Source organism: Bubalus bubalis, chromosome 8, assembly GCF_019923935.1.
Source record: "Bubalus bubalis isolate 160015118507 breed Murrah chromosome 8, NDDB_SH_1, whole genome shotgun sequence".
NCBI lineage: Eukaryota > Metazoa > Chordata > Mammalia > Artiodactyla > Bovidae > Bubalus > Bubalus bubalis.
Genome location: NC_059164.1, coordinates 40,043,203 through 40,066,484, shown reverse-complemented (window position 1 = coordinate 40,066,484; position 23,282 = coordinate 40,043,203). Strand labels below are relative to the sequence as shown.

Here is a 23,282-nt window from a genome sequence, read left to right as displayed (position 1 = left end):
GAACTGAACAGGGAAAGTACAGGTTTTGATTTCTCCACTTCCTACTTCATGGGAAACCACAGCATAGTAGATGTTCTTTGTTAGCCTAACCACACATACCTCCAAAATCCTCCCTTGAGGTGGACGTAATGGCCACAGCAAGTGGAGAGATACAGACATCATTCTCTATTTTCTTTCTCAATTCATTGGTCAGAGTTGCGTCCTGACCTCATTAAGAGTTTGTCTCCTGTTATCCAAACTTTGTTTCTCATACTATGTAGTTCAGTTATAGCAGTTCAGCAAAATTCTATGTTTTACCGGATGAAGTCAGGAAAACCAGGATTAGGCAAGGAAAAAGTAAATTCTAATATTAGGGGGCAAACAGAAAGGAAGCTTACCATAATGATCCCTTCCCTCTTCTCTACCTCATTAATATTCCTCCTGCGCATGAAAGATGCCATTTTGTTTTCTTCCTCACATCTCCCATGCAGAACTCTGTACATAGTAACAGCAGGAGCATTTGTGGAGCTGAAATCCTGTAGAATAAATAAAAGCAATTGAAACCATTTGAATGGGCTTTTGTGACAAGAAAACTTGTTTAATAATAATTTACCATGGCAGAGCAGCAGCTATGAAGCTTAGCTTTTTCCCTCCAGTTTAAGGCTAGAAGTCACCTTTCAGCAGGTCTTCCAATGTTCACATTTGTTTACAACAAAAGCTGCAAACATTGGAAGTGAGAATAGTTCTTGGCACACTCTTAAACCATGATTCACTAATTTTTTTTTTTTTTTTTTTAACAAGTGAGGACTCTGAGGCCCAAAGAAGTGAAGTGAGCTTTCCTGTCTGGGCCTAGCCTTTGGATTGCCCTTTCTGCAGTTTTTCTAGGCTCCCCCTTCCCATCAACACCAACATCTATTTTCTTATGGTTTCAACTATAACCTAGCTGTTGAAGAGACCCAAATCTTTTCACCACCCCAATCTCTTCCCTGATCATTAGACTCATCCATTTATGTGCCTGCTGCTCAAGTTCTAGACATGGATGTATTACTCGTAGGTTGAAAGTGTCTAACCTCTTTCAACACATTATCTTGTTACTGTGCTTTGATTCATGAGGTGCATTTATGCTAATTGTAAACAAACCCAATAGAGTTTTGTTTCCTACTCTGCTGAGTATCTTCTAAGGTTCAGTAAAACATGCATATATATGTACTCTGCAAATACTTTTAAACTAACAGGCTGGATTAAATTATAATAGCTAATTATAACCTACTGTTATAGTATGGTATGTTCAGGGCACTCATAATAATTATGAAAAATGCTTAGTATCCAATGAGAGGCACTGGGAATCACTGGTTGAGATACTCTCTGTAGCTGGATTGAAAAGGTTTGAAACCTGGAATCTGCCACTTTCCAGCTCTGTTACCTTGGGGAACATATTAAACCTCTTTGTATCTCTGCTTCCTTGTCTGTTAAATAAGATTAATCAAAGTACTGCCTTTATGGACCAGTTGCTCAAAATAAGCAAGTGACTATGTAAAATATGTAAGTGCCTTGCACATAAGTTCTGAAGAAGGGTTAGCCATCATTATTTAATTCTCACAATAGTTTTAAATAGGCAGTGTGAGTAAACATGCTCATAGAGATTAAGATACTGGCCTCGGGTCCTGCAGTTAGTGAGAATGCTAGATAGAGCTATCCTGTCCCACCCCAGATCTCTTATTTCCTCTCCATTCTTTCTTTTTATCTTGTTGCTCTGAGCCTAAAACCTAGAATTCATTTTGTTTTTTAAGCCCTCTACCTAGCTCATTACTAACCAATCTTGCCTGTTCATGCTACCTTCTAAAATCCCCAAGTGACTCTGTATTGCATTCAAGAGAAATTTCTGAGAGAATGAATTCCTAGGTATTCAGGCCAAACCCTCAGCCTGGTATATTATGCATTACATTAGGGCTTCATGATGTCATTTGTGCCCACCTCTCCAGTGTCCTTTCTTTTCTAAAACTCGTACAATGTACCAAAGCCTTACCAAACTGTATTTCCCCAGTTGTACAATTTCTTATGCATCTGTATTTTAGGGGCATGCCCCTAATCCCTTTGCTGTCCCCCCCTACCTTACCTGGACCCTGTATACTATATGCAATAAGCTATCACTTCTTCCACCAGCAGTCCTTTCACTTTCTTACATGACCCACCATTTTTATTCCCACCTGGGCGTAGATGTCACAGTAAATCAATATTATAATTGTCTGTTTACAAAGCTGTCTTCCTAGGGATGCTGTGAGCTACTTGCATGAAAATACCAGGTTTTTGTTCTGTTGATTCCCTCATTTCATCCCAATTAGAAGCCCAGGCTAAGAATGCTTAAGGAATTTATTTTATTTTACTGTTTCAGTGGCTACAGGTCAATGAAACATTTACCAGTGTCAATGGAAGAATAAAAGCATAAATAAATGAGAAACAAAGTGAATGATTCAAACTATTATAGGAAAGTAGCTTCAAAAGTAATCTAAGAGTTTAAAAAAATGCAAAAAGCTTGATAGGGGAAATGATCCAATATGAGAACCAGTAAAAATCATTGCAAAAAGAATGGAGCCAGAATTTGTGTATCTTCTGGGTTGTGATCCAGTGGTGAAGGACAAGATCAGAAGTTGATTCAGGTTGCAGGCGTGACTGCCTGGCAAGTGCTTGCCATGTAGGCAAGAGGTTGAGGGCAAGATAAGATTAGGTGAGGACATGTACCATCATGGGTAAGCCAAGTTCAGAGTCTTGCTGCTGCTGCTAAGTCGCTTCAGTCGTCTCCGACTCTGTGCGACCCCATAGACGGCAGCCCACCAGGCTCCCCCGTCCCTGGGATTCTCCAGGCAAGATCACTGGAGTGGGTTGCCATTTCCTTCTCCAGTGCATGAAAGTGAAAAGAGAAAGTGAAGTCGCTCAGTTGTGTTGGACTGTTTGCGACCCCATGGACTGCAGCCTACCAGGCTCCTCTGTCCATGGGATTTTCCAGGCAAGAGTACTGGAGTGGGGTGCCATGGCCTTCTCCGGTTCAGAGTCTTACATAGTTTTAAATTCTTCCTTCTTTTGGAAAATAAGGACTACTAGGTGAGTGCTGGAAACTACAGAGTATGAAGTATTATCTCATAGCACTAGGCTCAATTTTAATAGTTGTTTAAATCAGACTAGATTTAACACATTAGATCTCAAAATATTGGCATGCATGAGAGTAACTAAGAATGCTTGTATGTTTAGGCCATGCTTAGGCTATTCTCTTGCTCTCTGTACATCCCTTGCTCAACCACTCCCTGCCCACCTACACCCTACTCACATCCTACTGACCTTCCTTGTTAATCACTGAATCTAATCAATAAATGCCTACAAACTTGTCCCTGGCCCCAGCTAGTGATTCTTCCAATCTTTCTCTTCCTTTCCTTTGCTTCCCTTTTTTTTTTTTTGGCTTTACCACATTGTGTTAGTTTCTGCTGTACAAGGAACTGAATCAGTTATATGTATACATATATCCCCTCCCTCTTGGACTGTCCTCTGCCCCAGCCCCAACCCACCCATCTAGGTCATCACAGTCCAGGAGCTGAGTAAAATAGCTAGTGGGCACTGCTGTCCTAATCTTCTGATCAGAACATCACCAATTAGCTTATCAAAGGGGAATGAGGGATGCACCCCTCTATTGGTTTCTCTGGTAATTGATGACTTAACCTGATATCAACTGCTAACTTCCCTCTCCACATCCTCTGGCCCCCTGCCAGCAGACTGCTGCCATATCTTGCTCATTGTCTGCCACACATGGTAGAGTATCAATTCAGGAACTTGCTTCTGACATGTAAGATCCCCCATTCATTACACCACTGATGTGTCTGCCACTGACTTTGAGCTCTTTATTCAGTCTTATGTCTGGGCAAGCACAGAGCGTGCAGCCCAAGTGCAGTCGTAATGCCTGCTTCTAAGCAACTCATGTTATGTGTCATATTGTTGTTATAATCTTATACTGTCATCATCATCATTGTCAACATTACTCTTATTTTTTACATTTGTACCCTGATCTTCCCATCTTGCTGATTATCTAACATTTTAATCCCTTCTAAATACACACTTTGTCTTAATCTCTTCTAAATTATTAAAATTAACCTACACTTATCTTGATAACCCTTTACTGGGAGGGTTATTAGTTTCCTAGTGATATTTAGCTTTTCTTTTGTGCTCCTCTTTCCATGGGATTTCCCAGGCAAGAATATTGGAGTAGGGTCACCATTTCCTTCTCCAGGGGCTCTTCCCAGCCCAGGGATCAAACTCACATCTCCTGCTTGGCAGGCAGATTCTTTACAGCTGAGTTACCAGGGAAGCCATGCTTCTTATAGATACAATATAATATACATATAAGAATAGTATAATATTTTCAACATAGTGGCTAAGACTTGGTATTCAGACTTAAAATTTTCTTCTTATAACCCTGTTTCTAGTTGTGAAACAGGGTTATAAGCCTCTTTGGTGTTTCATGGTTCTTTGGCTCATGATCTGCCTCTCCTTGTGCCCTGAATCATGTTCTTCATCTCAGTGGGATATTTCACTCCATACTTGAAACAGTAGCTTTAGCCTCAGAATCTTTGTCTAGTGTCATTTTGCATACCCCGTAATAATCTCTCCTGTTCCTCATCACTGTGTCATCTACTAATGTTCCTTCTGTGAAGTTCTATTTGTTGTTGTTGTTTTAGTTGCTAAGTTGTGTCCAACTCTTTGCGATCCCATGGACTGTATGCCTGCCAGGTTCCTCTGTCTATTGTATTTCCCAGGCAAGAGTACTGGAGTGGGTTGCCATTTCCTTTTCCAGGGGATCTTCCCTGCTCAGAGACTGAACCCACATCTTCTGCATTGGCAGGTGGATTCTTTACTGCTGAGCCACCAGGGAAGCCTAATGTTCTATTTACTCTTCTCCAAAATTCTGGGAAATTATATAACCAAATGCATCAGAACCACCTGATAACACAGGCATGAGGAGTCAAACTTTTTAGCTGCCTTATTACTGCCCTTGCCTTAAGCCAGAAACTACCAAGAAGACACCTGTAGTTGAAAAAGTTGAGTTCATTACTTATTGCCAAGAGGAAAAAGTGTACCATGGGGTCAGAAGCCATTGAAAAGAACCTCTGATAAAAGCTGAACTTCAGTTGAGTGATCTGGGGAGAGGGTTTAAGGAAGTAGAGCATTACTCTGAATTGAACGTTGTCAGGAAGCAGGGTAATTTTACAATTTGGTGCCTTAAAAAGTCTTATTTAGGAAGAGGGAAGATAAGCCTATCTTGGTAATGCAGCAGCAGTGACCCAGATTAGCTGGGAAAGGGGGACACATGATGCCTGTGGCTTAGACAGTGTTCATAAGAGGTCTGTATTCAGACATAATTACAGAGCGTTTTGTTTTTGTCTTGATTCTTCATGGTCATAGAGTGTCCTTGCCTAAAGTTGATGTTCTGTGAAATTGGTTCTGTTCAACATGAGGATACCACAGCCAGGTGTGAGAGCCAGGGCAGTGTCCAGAAACAAGACCTAAGTGATAGCACCGGGCCAGGTCCTGGATGTCAGGGGCTGTTTTCTCTCTCATGATAAAATTCTTTGCTACTTCAGTAATTAAACTTACTTCCATGAAATCCACTTTCCTCTACTTTGGTGATAAGATTCTAACAGTTCTTTGTAATTTCCTCCCTAAGCCCTATGGTATGCTCAACCCATTGCGTATTTTAATACAAAATTTGATTCCTCTTAAGCTTAGCAATATGATGATGATCAATAAGGACCACAAAAGTAGATTGATCTATGTATAATAACTACAAAGGGCACAGATTGTTAGGGAACTGATTATTTTTTGTACTTATACCATAAACACTAATTTTTTATGTAAATATAAACCATTGGCATATAGGAAATAAATGGAATAAAATTTTAATTTTATTTAGTGAAAGTTACTTGTGACAATTTTAAAGGGTCTTTCCACTTACTATATGGAAAAGAATTTAATAATCAGAGACTGGAATTTTGGAGTTGGGAATTATGATGAATCAAAATAGCTCTTGAAATATATATCTAGGCTAAACATATAAATGTGGTTTAAAAACTTACTACTTAGACATTCTAGATGCCTACTAAAAAAAGTGAGATAATCTTTTTCTTTTACATAATGGACTGTCATTATCATCAGTTTTGCTTAAAGAAAAGAACATCTAAGTGATTTAAGTTCATGATTGAATTTATTCAATTCAATATTGAATTTGGATAATCTTTAAGCAATGTATGGATTTGAAATGAGTAGAAACTGACAAATGTCCCATGCTAATAATCTGCTTTGTAACTTGTTACAGATATGTAGAGAAAGTGTTGTGGGTGGAAGGCTCTGAAGAGAGAAGGAAATAAGTTTATATAAATCAGGCCTATTCTGTAAGTCACACATGAAAAAATATCTTCCACAATGTAATATTTAATGTATTTGTAATATTGCTAAATATAACACTTTTTTTGACTTTACATATATGATCTTTAAACATGAGCTATTTAATAGGCTCAAGATTACCAGTTTCATATGTAAGATTAAGTTTCTTCATCTTTGACTTTCTTGATTGGTTTTAGAATAGAATAAAACAATAAAGAAGAAATAGTTACTTACTTTCCAACTCTGCTTTATTTATCATATTATCTTATTAGTGAGGATAGGATGTTTTGATTGAGCTTCATGAAATTTTGCCTTTAGTTATCCTTGAAGATATGATCTAAACCAAGAAAGATGCTCATTTTTCATTGTCTCTTTACAGTTTACTCTTCTGTATGATTCTATTTCATCTTTCCTGTTTTCAAGTAAAATGTGTAGCTTTTTTTTATGTGAACCAGAAATAATAATTTACAACAGGAAATGGAAGTTAAAAAGTTAAAATTCAAGTTAAATATTTAACTTTTAATTAGACAATAAGGCTTAAATCATTTTAAAGACTATAGATACTTGTCATGGGCCTAGAGGTGGGTTTATTCACTCTTTAGTACAATCGAAGGCAGCACTTTGGATCCTTAAATCTGAATGGTTCAATAATTAAATTACAGAAGACTCCTGATAACATATAATTCTTTGTTAACAGTAATAAAAGGGAAATAATACAATAAATATCCATTGGCTACTTGGGAACATAGTCTATTCTTGGAGTCTGTTTTATGTGGGGTCAAATTAGTATAATGTGCTTTTGGATATGTGTCTTCTTTAATATTATTGTCTAGAAGTTTACTACAGATGGACTTACATTACTGCTTTTTGTCAAAAGAAGTATTTTGAGTACCCATTTAAGCAGCAGGTACAATCTGAAATGAAAAGGATTCAAGCCAATCCGTTTTCCTACCTGAAATATTCCTGCACATGGTGTGCTTCTGAAAACTCTTTAACACATCACAGGTATCCTCAAAACCGTTGTTGTGACTGATGCCAGAATAAAAAGGTAGCTTTCTTATTCTTGTTTACATATATTCCTTTCTTCTCGGAGCATATCAGGCTTGGAGGCAAACAGTGGCAATGGTTTTCAACTGCAAAAACTATCCAGATGATTTCTTCCAGAGTCTCCTTTTCCCCCACTGTCATTAGGCTTAGATTCTCCTCTCGTCCATCCTATCCTTTTTGAACTGTCATAATGCATCTACATTTTACACATCTACTGGCCAAACAAGAAAGATTACATGTTCAACAAAAAGCAGGCTCATATAATCATTTTTTCCATTGTTTCTTTCCAACAAGGTCCAGTTATTGACTCTAGACTAAGTAAATCAAAGGGTCGACGTCTCCTGCTTACTCTTCCATGGCTGTTTGCAGCGGACCTCTCCATCTCTTGATCTTTGTTCCTCACCCCCATCCCCACATCTCTTCTCCAACTCCCATGAGGCTGAGCATGGCCCTAAGTCCACCAACCTCAGCCTGGAATGTGAATTGGGAAAGTGAGAAATTAGGGGATTAAATACTTCCTAATGTTAATATCAACTGAAGTCTGTGCAGGCTCTTGTTATCTGCTCTGCTATTTGTAGAGCAAATACTATGTCACTTCAGCCTGAGCCAATATAAAAGAACTGTCAAGCCCCTCAGTTCCTTTGACCTTTAGTGTATTGTCTCTGCTTTTACCAGGACTGTTACTTTAGTTCTTACCCAGTTTCCATTAATTTTCTTTCTACCCTTGCTGTGATGCTCCAGAGCACCATCAGAAAAATAAAATAAAATAAAGGCTTAACCAGAATCTCTCTCCCACTTATGATGATGGCTGTAAGGCAGCTTTCGTTTTACAGCCCTCTTTGCCACAGCTGCTGCCATGAACTGCACCATCTTCCCACTAATCCAAACTCTGTCAGGAATGAGTCCACCTTCTCCTCATTAGACTGAACACAAGTCCTAGTGCAGAGCTATCTATCTTCCCAGTATTTGCTTACTTTTATATGTAGATTCTCATCCCAACTTACTGCTTTTAACTTGGCCCTTTAAAAATGAAAACACTTATCCCATCCCTTTCCCTATCTACAATTACTTAACAGTTCTATTCTGCTTCCAGAATAACGTTCAATCTCCTTGAAGTATTATACAAGGAGCTTCACCATCTGGCCTTCACCCCTTCTTCTCACTTTTTCTCTTCCTTTAAAAATCAATTTTTGTTATTTTACAAATATATCACTCACTCCTATCTTGAATTTGTGCTATACACCAGCTTTCCACCAGTCATCCACTTTACACATGGTCGTACTCATGTCAGTACTACTCTCTCAATTCTTCCCACTCTCCTCTTCCTCTCCTGTGTCCACATGCCCATTCTCTATGTCTGTTCTTGCCCTGAAGATAGGTTTATCTGTACCATTTTTCTAGATTCCACATCAGTTCAGTCGCTCAGTCATGTCCGACCCTTTGCAACCCCATGAATTGCAGCATGTCAGGCCTCCCTGTCCATCACCGGAGTTCACTCAGACTCATAGAGTAATTGGTCAAATCCTAAACAAAGAATTACGCTTTTTGTGTTGATTTTCTGATTGTAGAATTATATAGCAAATGTTTGTAAAGATTTCAATAAAATTTTCCGGCTAAACAGAAATGACGCAGGTAGAATGGTTACTGAAATTTCTACACAAATCTCTTATCAGAAACATGAACTTAACTATCCATGCCCAAAAATACCTTCACAGAAACTCAGGATTCCAAGTAAGGGATGATAGTATCTGGGTCAAGGAGGTACTGTATTTTGAAGAGATTTTAAGAGATACATAATGGATGGCCTCAAACTTTTTAAAGCAGGAAATAAAACTTTATCCTGAGAAGATAGGTTTCCAGGGAAATACTTAGGAAAATGAAGATGCCACAGCAAAACCAAGAGAGTGAAGGCAAGAGTCACAAGATAGGAAAAAAGTAAAGGACTGCTTAGCACAGCTCAATTCACTTACAATCTTGTTTCTAAAATGTATATAGATATCAAATGAATGTTTGTTAGTTTTTTAAAAGGACAAATGGTATTTTTAAACTTAAAGAAAAATAGACAATTGTCTTATTTGCCCCACCCTGTCCCACTCCCCATGTTAAATTTTAGAATACTGAACTATTTTTAGATGACATACTTAAAGTGTTCTTGATGTTTAAAAAAAAAAACAAAACTGTGTTTTTTTTTAAATACAATTTCCTCCTGTAGAAGAGAAGGATCTAACTTTTATGTATTAAATATAATACCACTCCATACATCACATCTATATACATACTTCTCATCTTCCATCTAATAGTGTAGTAATAGTATTGACTGTGTAAATCATTATAAATTTTCTGAGCAGCAGAGCCAAGAAATAAACAATGAATGCTTTCTTTCTGGTGCAATTTATGTTTTCCTGGTGTTAATTGCATCCTTAAATCCTCTGTCCTCTTGGTCCAATATTAATTGGTTTGTTTTTTTCCCCTTGACCTGTGACATAATTCTTACTGTGAAACTTCCCTTCTGCTGTTCCTGGAAATTCCCTATGCCTCTCATTTGTTGTATTAGTTATTTCCTTAATTCCCCGTCTACTTTTACTTCCTTGTTTCAGTAAAATTTATATTCTGAGATTTCTTGGGCTCCTTATAAAACAATAAAAGAGAAGTAAAATTTAGGACCGTGTGTATATTAAAATGTCTATATCCTCTTTCTGGAAAATATGTTTGCACAGAGAATAACAGCTGGAGATAATTTTTGGACATTTTTGAAGAGATTGCTACTTGACTTGTAAATCCCCAGTGCTGCTGTCTGTTTTCTCTTCGATTTGTATGTGACATTACTCTCAAGCCCACCAGAGGTTTTTAAGAATTTCTCTTTATTCTTGGTACCTGTGATGTGAAAACATGCAGCTAGGTCATAGCCTGTGGTCCTTTATATCCACTCTGCTGTAGATGGGCGACTTTCTGCACTCTGGGGATTTAATGTCCTTTGATTCTGGAAAACATTCATGCATTCTATCCTATTTCCACTTTGGTTTTGTTTCCTCTGGAAACCCCATCTGTGGATGTTGGGTCTATTCTATAGCTAGCTACTCTAATGCTGCTCCGTGGCTTCTATGTACTCAGATATTCCAAATGCTTGCTCCACTGTGTTAGTTCTACTATCATGGTTTTCTTTTTCCAGATTGCTGTCTTTTATTTATGTGGATTTTAGGACTTCATGGTTTTCTTTTTAAAGTGATTCTTTCCTATTTATTTTTTAAAATTATGATTAGAATTTTTATATTAATTTTTAAATTTTTGGCTGTGCTGGGTCTTCATTTCTGCGCAGGCTTTTCTCTAGTTGTGGTGAGTGGGGACTACTATCTCTTTGTGGTGTCTTCTTTTGTTGCGGTACATAGGCTGTAGGTGCATGGGGTTCAGTGGTTAGGGCTCCCAGGCTCTAGAGCACAAGTTCGGTAGTTGTGATGCACAGGCTTAGTTGCTCCACGGCATGTAATTATCTTCCTGGACCAGGGACTGCGTTGGCTGGTGGATTCTTTACCACTGAGCCACCAGGAAAGCCCCATGGTTTTTTACTAGTTTCATGATACAAAATTATCTCTTAGTTGTCTGATGATAGTAATCACAAAAATATTTTGTTTTTTATTCCCTTTTCTTGTATTCAACCTTATTGTTTATTTGTATTTGACTTTTTTCATGCAAGTCAGAAGTATTCCTCAAATGTCTGGTGGTTGTCCATTTATATTTAAGATTGTGGCAAAATGAATACAGATTTCATTCTAGAGTTGCACTGTCCAATATGGTAGCCATGGCACCCCACACCGGTACTCTTACCTGGAAAATCCCATGGACAGATGGCTGGAATCCCTGGAAGGCTGCAGTCCATGGGGTCACTGAGGGTCAGACACGACTGAGCGACTTCACTTTCACTTTTCACTTTCATGCATTGGAGAAGGAAATGGCAACCCACTCCAGTGTTCTTGCCTGGAGAATCCCAGGGATGGGGGAGCCTGGTGGGCTGCCGTCTCTGGGGTCGCACAGAGTCGGACATGACTGAAGCAACTTAGCAGTAGCAGCAGCAGCCCCAAGTGACTATTGAGAACTTGAAACATAGTTAACCCAGATTGAAATGTGTTCTAAGAGTAAAGTAAAAACCAGACTTTTAACACTTTGTGCCCCTGCAAAAAAATCTCATTAATAATTTATGTTTATTTAAATGATAGTATTTATGATGTTGTAGTAAGCAATATATAATATTAAAAGTAATATTACCTAGTTACTTACATTTTCAATGTGGCTACTGGATATTTTAAAGGGATATTTAGCATGAGGCTTGTATCATACTTGCCCCAGACAGTACTACTCTGGATTGAGCAGAAGGTCCTGACCATTTCACTGTGCTCCCTGACCTCCTCTCCACTTCAGCTAATAAATAGTGTCAAGTGTTTTATCTTGTGCCAGTTTCCTTAGAAAGGAATCCTGTAATGTTTTGCTTGATAGAGTTCTGGAATTGGCAGTGGAAGAGAAATCAGTGTGAGGGCTTAAACTTATTTCGACATGGATCTCCCTCATATCCCTAGCTGGGCTTCCTTGTCTTAGGTCCAGAAATCTCTTACTCCATGTTTCAAAAGAGGAAACACCCCATCTTCTGACAGATGAGGAGGAAGGAGAGAGCAGGCTGTGTAAAGTATATGGAGAGAAGATTTAGGTTTAGGACTTTCTGAGATATTCAATCAAGTTAAGACTCTGCTTTCCGTGCACCCCATGGTCCTATGTGGACTTATAGAGTAGATTCTTTTTGCTTATAGAGTAGATTCTACATGTTTAGAATCTTACATGTAGGATGTTTGAGCAATTACCATTAGTCCATTATGCTTTCTGTATGTTGACTGATTTCTTGTCTTCACTAATCTAAATCTTTGAGCTGAACATGTGTGTTCCTATTTTTATAAATTCTACCTACAACTTTCATTTTAATGAGATTTCAGATGCAAGTGAAAATGTATTCCAGCTGCCACATTTAACCAGAGGTCATAATTTTAAATCTTAATATCTTGTTATTCCCTTCTATCTATTCTGTCAGATTATGTTCAGGTACTTGAGTCTCCTATAAACTCCTCTAATATGTCCATCTCTCTGTAGATAGGAACCTTATGGCAAGCCAGGCTTAGCTTGTGCACATGCCTTTTTCCAACCATACCAATTACATTTCTAAATGATTTACGTGATTTATCTAATTTTATTTCCCACAAATCCCACTTTCTTCTACTTTTTTACATTTAACTCATCTTCTAGGGAAGATTAAGGATGTAAGAGTTCTATGAACATATTCTTAGGAATTCAGTCCCCATTGATCTCTTTCTTAGCTAAACTTCTATCATGTGTGTGTTTCCCACAATTTATAGTTTTTTATACTATGATAAATTATACTGTGAGGTATTAATCCACATGGTTTTATTCTGCCCACTTCATTCTCTTTTCTAACTGCAAGATATGAAGCTGCATATTGAGGGAGAACTTTTAGTGGACCTAAGGAACTGACATTTGGTTACTATTCAGTCTTATTAAAGACTAGGAAAATAGTTGTGCCCTAAGCATGAATTCATCTCACATGTTAGTAAAGTACTGCTCAAAATTCTCCAAGCCAGGCTTCAGCAGTACATGAACCATGAACTTCCAGATGTTCAAGCTGGTTTTAGAAAAGGCAGAAGAACCAGAGATCAAATTGCCAACATCTGCTGGATCATGGAAAAAGCAAGAGAGTTCCAGAAAAACATCTATTTCTGCTTTCTTGACTATGCCAAAGCCTTTGACTGTGTGGATCACAATAAACTGTGGAGAATTCTGAAAGAGATGGGCATACCAGACCACCTTCCAAATAGGAAAAGGAGTACATCAAGGCTGTATATTGTCACCCTGCTTATTTAACTTATATGCAGAGTACATCATGAGAAAGGCTGGGCTGGAAGAAGTGCAAGCTGGAATCAAGATTGCTGGGAGAAATAGCAATAACCTCAGATACGCAGATGACACCACCCTTATGGCAGAAAGTGAAGAGAAACTAAAAAGTCTCTTGATCAATGAAAGTGAAAGAGGAGAGTGAGAAAGTTGGCTTAAAGCTCAACATTCAGAAAATGAAGATTATGGCATCTGGTCCCATCACTTCGTGGCAAATAGATGGGGAAACAGTGGAAACAGTGTCAGACTTTATTTTTTTGGGCTCCAAAATCACTGCAGATGGTGACTGCAGCCATGAAATTAAAAGACGCTTAATTCTTAGAAGGAAAGTTATGACCAACCTAGATAGTATATTAAAAAGCAGAGACATTACTTTGCCAACAAAGGTCCGTCTAGTCAAGGCTATGGTTTTTCCAGTGGTCATGTATGGATGTGAGAGTTAGACTGTGAAGAAAGCTGAGTGCCAAAGAATTGATGCTTTTGAACTGTGGTGTTGGAGAAGACTCTTGAGAGTCCCTTGGACTGCAAGGAGATCCAACCAGTCCATCCTAAAGGAGATCAGTCCTGGGTGTTCATTTGAAGGAATGATGCTGAAGCTGAAACTCCAATACTTTGGCTACCTGATGCGAAGAGTTGACTCATTGGAAAAAACTCTGATGCTGGGAGGTGTTGGGGGCAGGAGGAGAAGGGGACGACAGAGGATGAGATGGCTGTGGACATGAGTTTGAGTGAACTCTGGGAGTTGGTGATGGACAGGGAGGCCTGGCGTGCTGCGATTCATGGGGTCACAAAGAGTCGGACACGACTGAGCAACTGAACTGAACAGAACTGAAGCATGGATAAAAGTGGAAACACAGACTTTAGACATGAATGAATCCCAAAGAGCTGTTGTGATCCGTTCTCAGCCAACTCACTCCTAAAGGCAAGTTTTCTTCTCCCTTTCAACTCTCAAGTGGCAGGACCTCAGAACACAAGTGTTATCAGAGAGAACAAACCTCAGAAAACACTGCCTCAGAGACTACGGCAGTGAAGTATCCGGGGCTGTGTGTGGTATGTAGGTCGCTGTTTAGAAGCAGATTCATGGAGTCCCTTGGACCCTAACACTGAGCTCAAGGCCCCTGAAGGTTATGCAAGTTAGCTGAGAAAAAGAAAGGCACCACCTGCAAAGTGCTCAAGGCCAGAACCAGGGAAAGTCATAGCCGCAAATTTTTAGAGGGCATGCTCTGTGTTCTCATCTCCTTCTCTGAAAATAGCCTGTACTGAGAAAAATGTAACAAGAGTTTTAAACTTGAAATGACTAACGAACAGCAAAAACGAAATTTCTTAAAAGTGACTACATATGCTGTATCAGACAGAATGGAGGTTTGAGATAAAATGAAATTTAGTGCAACAAAATTTTGGTTTTGCACATTGAGTCTGTAATTGTAAAACTCATTTCCATTTCAGTAATATACAGTATGCAGCCATTCCCAAAGTTTCTTTCTCACAAAAAAACAAACAAAAAAGAAAACCTTTTCCAGGTAACCATGATTATTTTTCTTTGTTTTAGATTAATTTTATATTTCACATTCCCTTTGTCAGGTTAAACAGTTTTGTTTCCCATAGTGATAGAAACTTGGAATTAATTTTTATTTTGAACTTTGATTTTTGAAAACTTAACATGTAATATTTTCTCCTTAACCCACTCCAGTATTCTTGCCTGGAGAATCCCAGGGACGGGGGAGCCTGGTGGGCTGCCGTCTATGGGGTCGCACAGAGCCGGACACGACTGAAGTGACTTAGCAGCAGCAGCAGGAGACAGGAGATGGTCTTGATTTTGATTTGAGCGACTTCAGTTTCACTTCTCTTTTCATGCACTGGAGAAGGAAATGGCAACCCACTCCAGTATTCTTGCCTGGAGAATCCCAGGGACGACGGAGCCTGGTGGGCTGCCGTCTGTGGGGTTGCACAGAGTCGGACACGACTGAAGCGACTTAGCATAGCATATGCAATTTAAGCAAATAATTGTATTATCAAGATGGTATGACAGCCCAATATTTAAAAATGGCTGCTTTAGAGAAGAGTTAGAATTTTGGAAGCTGATAGTTATTTCCTAATATTTATTATTTGACAAGTAAAGTTCCCCCCATATTCTGATCTACTTTTGTTGGAGCATTCTCTTATTTGCAGACAAGTGTCCTAAGTGATACAACCATAGCTTGGCATTCTTTGACCTTGAGCGGTTTACTTGACCTCTCAGTCCTTTTGCCTCTCAGTACTTTGGTACTTTGCAGTTCAGTTCAGTCACTCAGTCGTGTCCGACTCTTTGAGACCCCATGGACTGCATGGTACTTCTACTATTAGTAAATTAAGGAAACCAACAATTCTTTCTTCAAATTATGGTTATGAAGATTAATTTAGATAATCCATATAGAGTCCTTAGAAAGGTGTTTGCCTGCAGTAAGTGCCCTCGATGTCAGCCATTTGTATTACATGACACACTTTGGGCTTTTAAAAATTGTGCTTCTGATAAGTTTTATCATTTCACACATTAAACACCAAGTGGTTTTCCAAGGAATAAAAAATGGTGATGTGATTATTTTAGAAGTCAGTCAACACACAACAAGAATTTGTCTGCTGCCCTCCAATAAGATTCTAGAGAGAAGTTCAGTGACTTTTAAAAGCACTCTCCATATGTATACATATATCCCCTCTTTTTTTTGATACCCTTCCCATTTAGGTCACCACACAAAACTGAGTATAGAGTTCCCTGTGCTGCATAGTTCAGTTCAGTCGCTCAGTCGTGTCCGACTCTTTGCGACCCCATGAATTGCAGCACGCCAGGCCTCCCTGTCCATCACCAACTCCCGGAGTTCACTCAGACTCACGTCCATCGAGTCAGTGATGCCATCCAGGCATCTCATCTTCTGTCGTCCCCTTCTCCTCCTGCCCCCAATCCCTCCAAGAATTAAAGTCTTTTCCAATGAGTCACTTCTTCACATGAGGTGGCCAAAGTACTGGAGTTTCAGCTTCAGCATCAGTCCTTCCAATGAACACCCAGGGTCTCATTACTTACTATTCTATACATAATATTTGGAACTCCTTTCTATCTGCTGGATTGGATGCTGCCAGATTCAAAATGATTTTTGCTCAAATAAGCTCAATATTTAAAAAATATAAAAGTACTTATCAGAAATAGCTTTGGTTATATATAGTCTAAAGGAGGACAGGACATTAGACACCATTTAGGTGGTATTTTCAATTAGACCTAAATAATTATTTGGCCTGTAATCTCATCCTACAAGGTTTCCCATATACCTGAATGTTTATTTGTGGTTTTAAACATGGAAGCTCTGTGAATTTCAGGGCAAGAAGAGTCCAGTCCCTGTCTCCAAGGACTTTGAGAGTTACCTATTGGATAGAGGAGAGCAAGACTCTGCTTTTTTTTTTTTTTTAATTTTATTTTTTCAACACCAAAAACATTTTGTAATGGGGTATAGCCAATTAACAATGTTGTGAAATTTCAGGTGAGCAGTGAAGGGACTCGGCCATATATATACATGTATCCATTCTCCCTGGAGAAGGAAATGGCAACCCACTCCAGTGTTTTTGCCTGGAGAATCCCATGGATAGAGGAGCCTGGCAGGCTACAGTCCATGGGGGTCACAAAGAGTTAGACATGACCGAGTGACTGAGCACATCCATTCTCCCCCAAACCCCACTCCCATCCAGGCTAGCACATAACATTGAGCACGAGTTTCATGTGTATGCAATAGGTTTTTGTTGGTTATCCATTTTAAATACAGCAGTGTGTACATGACTTTCCCAAAGTCCTTAGCTATCCCTTCCCCCCAGCAACCACGAGCTCATTTTCTAAGTCTGTGAAGACTCTGCTTCTTATTACCTAAATTCAGTTGAGCAACAGAGAAGAGGGAAGGAGTCCAGGACACACTGCCGGCCAGAGGCCAGAGGGAGGGTTACACACAGAAGGAACATGCTGCCCTCATACTGCCTCTGGGTTTGGTAAGGTTAGTACAGCTTAGAATTGAATATGATCAGAAAGCATTATAACTGGCTGGCACCAGTAGATCTTAAAATGAATGACCTGAGATTGTGAAGAAGAAAAACTTTTTTCACAGAGATAGCATCTTTATTACCATTATCAATGATACCAGTAATTGCAACTAGTTGTTTTAATAAATGCATATATTTCATCTTACTTGATCTCCATGGTATTATGAGATAAATATTGTTATCATCCTCATCTTTTAGAGGAGGAAACTTAAACACAGAGACGTCAAGCAACAGGTCCAAGACCATTTGGGATACTCACTATCAACCCAACAACTTGTCTCCACAATCTGCAATCTTACCCACTCACTCTCTGTCCCAAAGTTCCTCTGTAGAACCCAGGCTATCAATGTGTGTCCCAGAGCACATGAAAAAAGAAAAGACCCAACCAACCATCAAGAATCCTGTCCTGTGTGACCAGAGGCAATTGATCAATAGACATCAAGCCAAGCAAGCTTTTACAAGATAAACTCCCTTTGTGGACAATTGCTATATTTGGGCTTCACAAGAAGTTGATAGTTACCAACTTATTTGCTTGCCAGACCCAGAGCAGTCTGAATTCCCTTTTTTCCTGCAGCCCAAAGGACTGCCCCTTTCCCCATCTCAAGTCTCTCTGTCTCTCTGTCTTTCCTGTCCTCTCTTCTTCATTCTTCCTGTTTACAAAGATAAAAAATACAGGTCACAAAAGGTTATGTGTGTGTGCTAAGTCGCTTCACTAGTGTCTGACTCTGTGCGGCCCCATGAACTGTAGCCCGCCAGGCTCCTCTGTCCGTGGGGTTCTCCAGGCAAGAATACTGGAGTGGGTTGCCATTTCCTACTCAGGGAATCTTTCCGACCCAGGAATTGAACCCCTGTCTCTTACGTCTCCTGCATTGGCAGGCAGGTTCTTTACCCCCAGTGCCACTTGGGAAGCCCTACCAAATATTGTAAGATAATTTGTAGACTTAACCTTTCAAGTCAGATATACCACCTATATACTCCCTTTTGCCTTTTCTTAGAAAATTTTAATTGTCCTTCTAATTTAATTCAGCACTTCCCCAACTGTCTTTATGAAACACTGTTCCAGTAGATGTTAATAAAGATATCCTAGGGGGACACATGGTCAAATAAGTTTGGGAAATAAGGCATACCAGGACCTTCTCTTGGAGCTGTGTTATGAGAATAGTAAGACTGAGAAATCATGAAGTAAGGAAACTGTTGAATATGACTTTTAATTTAAATATTCTGGGTCCTCTTATATACTAGGCTCAGTTTTGTTTTGTTTGTATTGGAGTATGAAAAAACTTTTAAAGTGAGAGGAACAAAAGAGATTAGAGGAAAATCCATATTTCTAAAAAGTCAACTTCTATGACATAGTACTACAATATAGACTATTCATATTGTAAGAATGTTTTATGGTAAAAATTATTGAACCGACAAAGTTTTAATTCAAAATATTTTTCCTCTGTGCTTTCAAATGGAAATAAATTCTCCCCATGTTTATTACTTTTTAAAAATACAATTGCATTATTGTTTCTGTCTTATTATGAGTTAGCATTTATACAACCTCAGGTTTCTTATTTCCTTAGCCTTGAATATAAATGTTTGCTTTCTCTAACCCCTAACATTCCCAGTAAGATGATATGCTTTACCTGTAGTAAGAGATATTTGTTGTTGTTCAGTTGCTAAGTTGTGTCTGACTCTGCGACCCCATGAACTGCAGCATGCTGGGCTTTCCTGTCCTTCACGATCTACCTGAGTTTGCCCAAACTCATGTCCATTGAATCAGTGATGCCATCCAACCGTCTTATCCTCTGTCATCCCCTTCTCCTCCTGCCCTTAATCCTTCCCAGAATCAGGGGTTTTTCCAGTGAATTGGCTCTTCGTTTCAGGTGGCCAAAGTACTGGAGCTTCAGCTTTAGCATCAGTCCTTCCAATTAATATTCAGGGTTGATACCCTTTAGGATTGACTAGGTTGATCTCCGCAGGAGCCTGGTAGGCTGTAGTCCATGGGGTTGCTAAGAGTCGGACACGACTGAGCGACTTCCCTTTCACTTTTCACTTTCATGCATTGGAGAAGGAAATGGCAACCCACTCCAGTGTTCTTGCCTGGAGAATCCCAGGGATAGGGAAGCCTGGTGGGCTGCCATCTATGGGGTCTCACAGAGTCGGACACAACTGAAGCGACTTAGCAGCAGCAGCGGGTTGATCTCTTTGCAGTCCAAGGGACTCTCAAGAGTCTTCTCTAACACCACAGTTTGAAAGCATCAATTTGTTGGCACTCAGCCTTCTTTATGGTCCAACTCTCACCTCCATACCTAACTATTGAAAAAACCATAGCTTTGACTACACAGACCCATGTTGGTAAAGCGATATTCCTGTGTTTTAATACACTGTCTAGGTTTGTCACAGGTTTTTAATCCAAGGAGCAAGCATCTTTTAATTTCATGGCTGCAGTCACCATCTGGAGTGATTTTGGAGTCCAAGAAAATAAAATCTATCACTGTTTCCACTTTTTCTTCATTGATTTGATGTGATGTGACCAAATGCCATGATCTTAGTTTTTAAAAAGTTGAGTTTTAAGCCAGCTTTTTCACTCACCTTTTTCACCTTCATCAAGAGGCTCTTTAGTTCCTATTCACTTTCTGCCATTAGAGTGGTATCATCTGCATATCTGAGGTTGTTGATATTCTCCTGGCAGTCTTGATTCCAGCTTGTGATTTATCCAGCCCAGCATTTCTCATGATGTACTGTGCATATGTGTTAACTAAGCAGGATGACAATATACAGCCTTGATGTACTCCTTTCCCAATTTTGAACCAGTTCATTGTTCCATGTCCAGTACTAACTGCTGTTTCTTGTCCTGCATATAGATTTCTCAGGAGGCAGGTAAGGCGGTCAGGTATTCCCATCCCTTTAAGAATTTTCCACACTTTGTTGTTGTCCACCCAAAGACTTTAGTCACAATGAAGCAGATGGTTTTTTTTGGAATTCCCTTACTTTTTCTGTGATTCAGCAGATGTTGGCAATTTGATCTCTGGTTCCTCTGCCTCTTCTAAACCCAGCTCGTACATCTGGAAGTTCTTGATTGATGTACTGCTGAAGCCTAGCTTGAAGGATTTTGAGCATAATGCAATTATACGGTAATTTGAACATTCTTTGGCATTGCCTTTCTTTGGAACTGGAATAAAAACAACTTTTCCAGTCCTGTGGCCACTGCTGAGTTCTGCAGATTTGCTGGTATATTGAGTGCAGCACTTTAATACCATCATCCCTTAGGATTTGAAATAGTTCAGCTGGAATGCTATCACCTTCTCTAGCTTTGTTTGTAGTGATTCTTTTTAAGGCCCACTCAACTTCGCACTCTAGGATGTCTGGCTCTAGGTGAGTGACCACACCATTGTGATTATTCAGGTCATTAGAAACGTTTTTGTACAGTTCTTCTGTGTATTCTTGCCACCTCTTTTTAATCTCTTCTGCTTCTGTTAGGTCCTTGCTGTTTCTATCCCTTATTGTGCCCATCTGTTCATGAAATGTTCCCTTGGATCTGGTAAGAGACACAGAAATATACCAATATATTTTTTAAAATTTATATTCCTTATGCAGCAAGAAATCTGTATCTTAAATACTTGCCCCTTGATACTTAGTCTAATATTCGTTTAAAAAATCATTGAAATCCTTCCAAATATATATATATATATAAACTTATAAACTTAAATAAATTTAAATGAGCTTTCTAAAAGCTATACAGGCACCAAATAGTAACATAACAAAATACTGGTAAAAGGCATCCAGTATGGTTTTCTTTTCTCAATATTAAGTAAAAATTTTTGTGCTTTGAAGCAGAATTTTTAGTTCTTGTGCAATAGAAGTTGTAACTTTTGGCAGTTTAAATAAAAATTTATTTTAAATTCTAAGGTGAATATACATATTGTTCCCTAACAATGCCTAGAAAAAGTGGACACTCAATTAATTTGAAATTAATTTCTTTAATCTTATATGTTTGTTGCCACAGAAGCTTTTCATATTTTCTTCCTTGAAGTCACTATCTTCTGGCAGAAACTGCCATATCTTACGAAGGATGGAGAAATATTCTCTGCCTTTATGTTAGACAACGTGTTCTTTGTGTTAGTCAGTACTTGGTAACTGGTCTCTGACTCATGCTTGAGGAAGAAGCTATGATGTTAGGTTCTCTATGAAGCTTCCCTTCTGAAAGCTACCCTCTCTGTAGGTTTCCCACAGTACCATAAACCTTCCATTAGACCATCTATTGTATGATTTCATAATAATTTTTCTATGTGTCTGCCATTCCATGAAGCTAGAGTTTTATAATTTCTGGACCCAGGAATATCTGGTGCCAAGGAGGAATAGTTTCTTAAATTAAGTAATTCTGTGAACCAATGAGTTTTTAACTATAATTTGTATATGAAAATAATAAATAATTTTGAAACATCAAAGTAGCATAGCACAATGCACCTGCTGAGAGATTTATACTGACACAAGGTAAGGATTTAGATAAGGGCAAAAACTGCCTTTCATGATCATGCATCCTTATGTCTTCTGACTAATCTTTGCTATTACTTGCCACCTGGATGCATAAACCTAAGGTGATGCATTTCATGCAAATGCTGGAAATCTTAGCATTTATCTAATTTTTTTAATTTTCTCTGTCAGTTGTCTCCTCTATAGGAATGTAGACTAACCATACCTAATTACAGAATTTTCTATAGATTTAAATAATAACATGGAAGTATTTAGCCTGACAACTGATCCATAATAATATGTCAACAAATACTTGTCCTCCCCCTTATTCTTTCATAGAACTTTTCAAGTTGTCCTTATAAGGGGGAATAGATAGTATTCTGTTTTTATATTTAATAATTTAATTTAGATAATTTTAAAAGCATATTTAAAATAAAATAAAATTTAAAAAGGCAAAAGCACTGGAACCAGAATAATTTAGAAAAAACTAACCTCACTCTAGTAACAGGGTACAGTATATGGGAATCAAAGAGGTGTAAACTATTCCAGTTACCCAGGAAATTAATATTAAATTGACTAGCACTTCTGAAAGTATAATGACATGCAAAAAATATTAAAGTAATACACTAGCAAATATCAGGCCAGATCCTGGGAGAAGATATGTGAAAAGAGGTGAAATACACAAAATAAAAATAAACAAAAAGAAACATTAGGAGAAAAAGAGAGCAATATTTTAGCTGAGGGGCTTTGTTTTTTTAACTGCTCTTAGGGCAATGTAAGATGAGCATTTCCTCAGATCCCTGAAACTTTATCTGTTAAATGATCAAGATTAGATGATTCTTAAAATTTCTTCACATTTTGTAATAAAAAGTCACGAGCAAGAGAGAAAAAATGTGTCATACATGGAAGTGGGTGAAAGGTCTTTGAACTAAGAGTCACAGCTATTTATAACTGAGTAAATGTGGATATCCCGTGAGCCCAGAGCCTTGTGGTTGTCTACTCTAGAATCTTTATGTGTAACTGTCCTCTGTGTCTAAGCTACATCTCTAGAAGATGAGCTCCTTAAGGTAAGTGTTGCTAAACTATCCAAGCCAATTTGGGCACACATTGTTACTGGGTTATCTTGGTAAATGTTTGTAGCTTTCAATAAATAACAGTGGGGAGAGCTACAGATCTTTCTCAAAACAGGTACAAAGAAAGCCCTCTCAGTACTGGCTTCTAACAGAAGCAGTAAAGTAGCAGTTAAATAGCGAGGTTCCCCAGCCTGCTCCATGGGATTGTGAAGTACCCACTCTCTGTCCTTCTAAGTGTCCCAATAGTTCTTGCCTGGAAGTTTCATCAGGGGCACACACAACATGCTAACTATAGAATTCAGC

General features: G+C 38.7%; 1 protein-coding gene across 7 annotated transcripts in view; it reads left to right on the top strand.

Annotated features, from left to right (window-relative positions):
- CD36 (CD36 molecule (thrombospondin receptor)) overlaps positions 1-23,282 on the top strand; it is a 93,987-nt gene that overhangs the window by 8,262 nt on the left and 62,443 nt on the right. For 4 of the 7 annotated variants that reach the window (XM_044946361.2, XM_044946366.2, XM_006049682.4 and 1 more), the window contains exon 1: positions 22,849-22,973. The exons of 1 other annotated variant lie outside the window; for it this stretch is intronic. The gene's annotated coding sequence lies outside the window, so the exon portion shown is untranslated. Of the gene's footprint in view, positions 1-22,848; positions 22,974-23,282 lie in introns of those variants that run through there. 2 more of the 7 variants (XM_044946364.2, XM_044946360.2) reach the window with 2 other exon arrangements.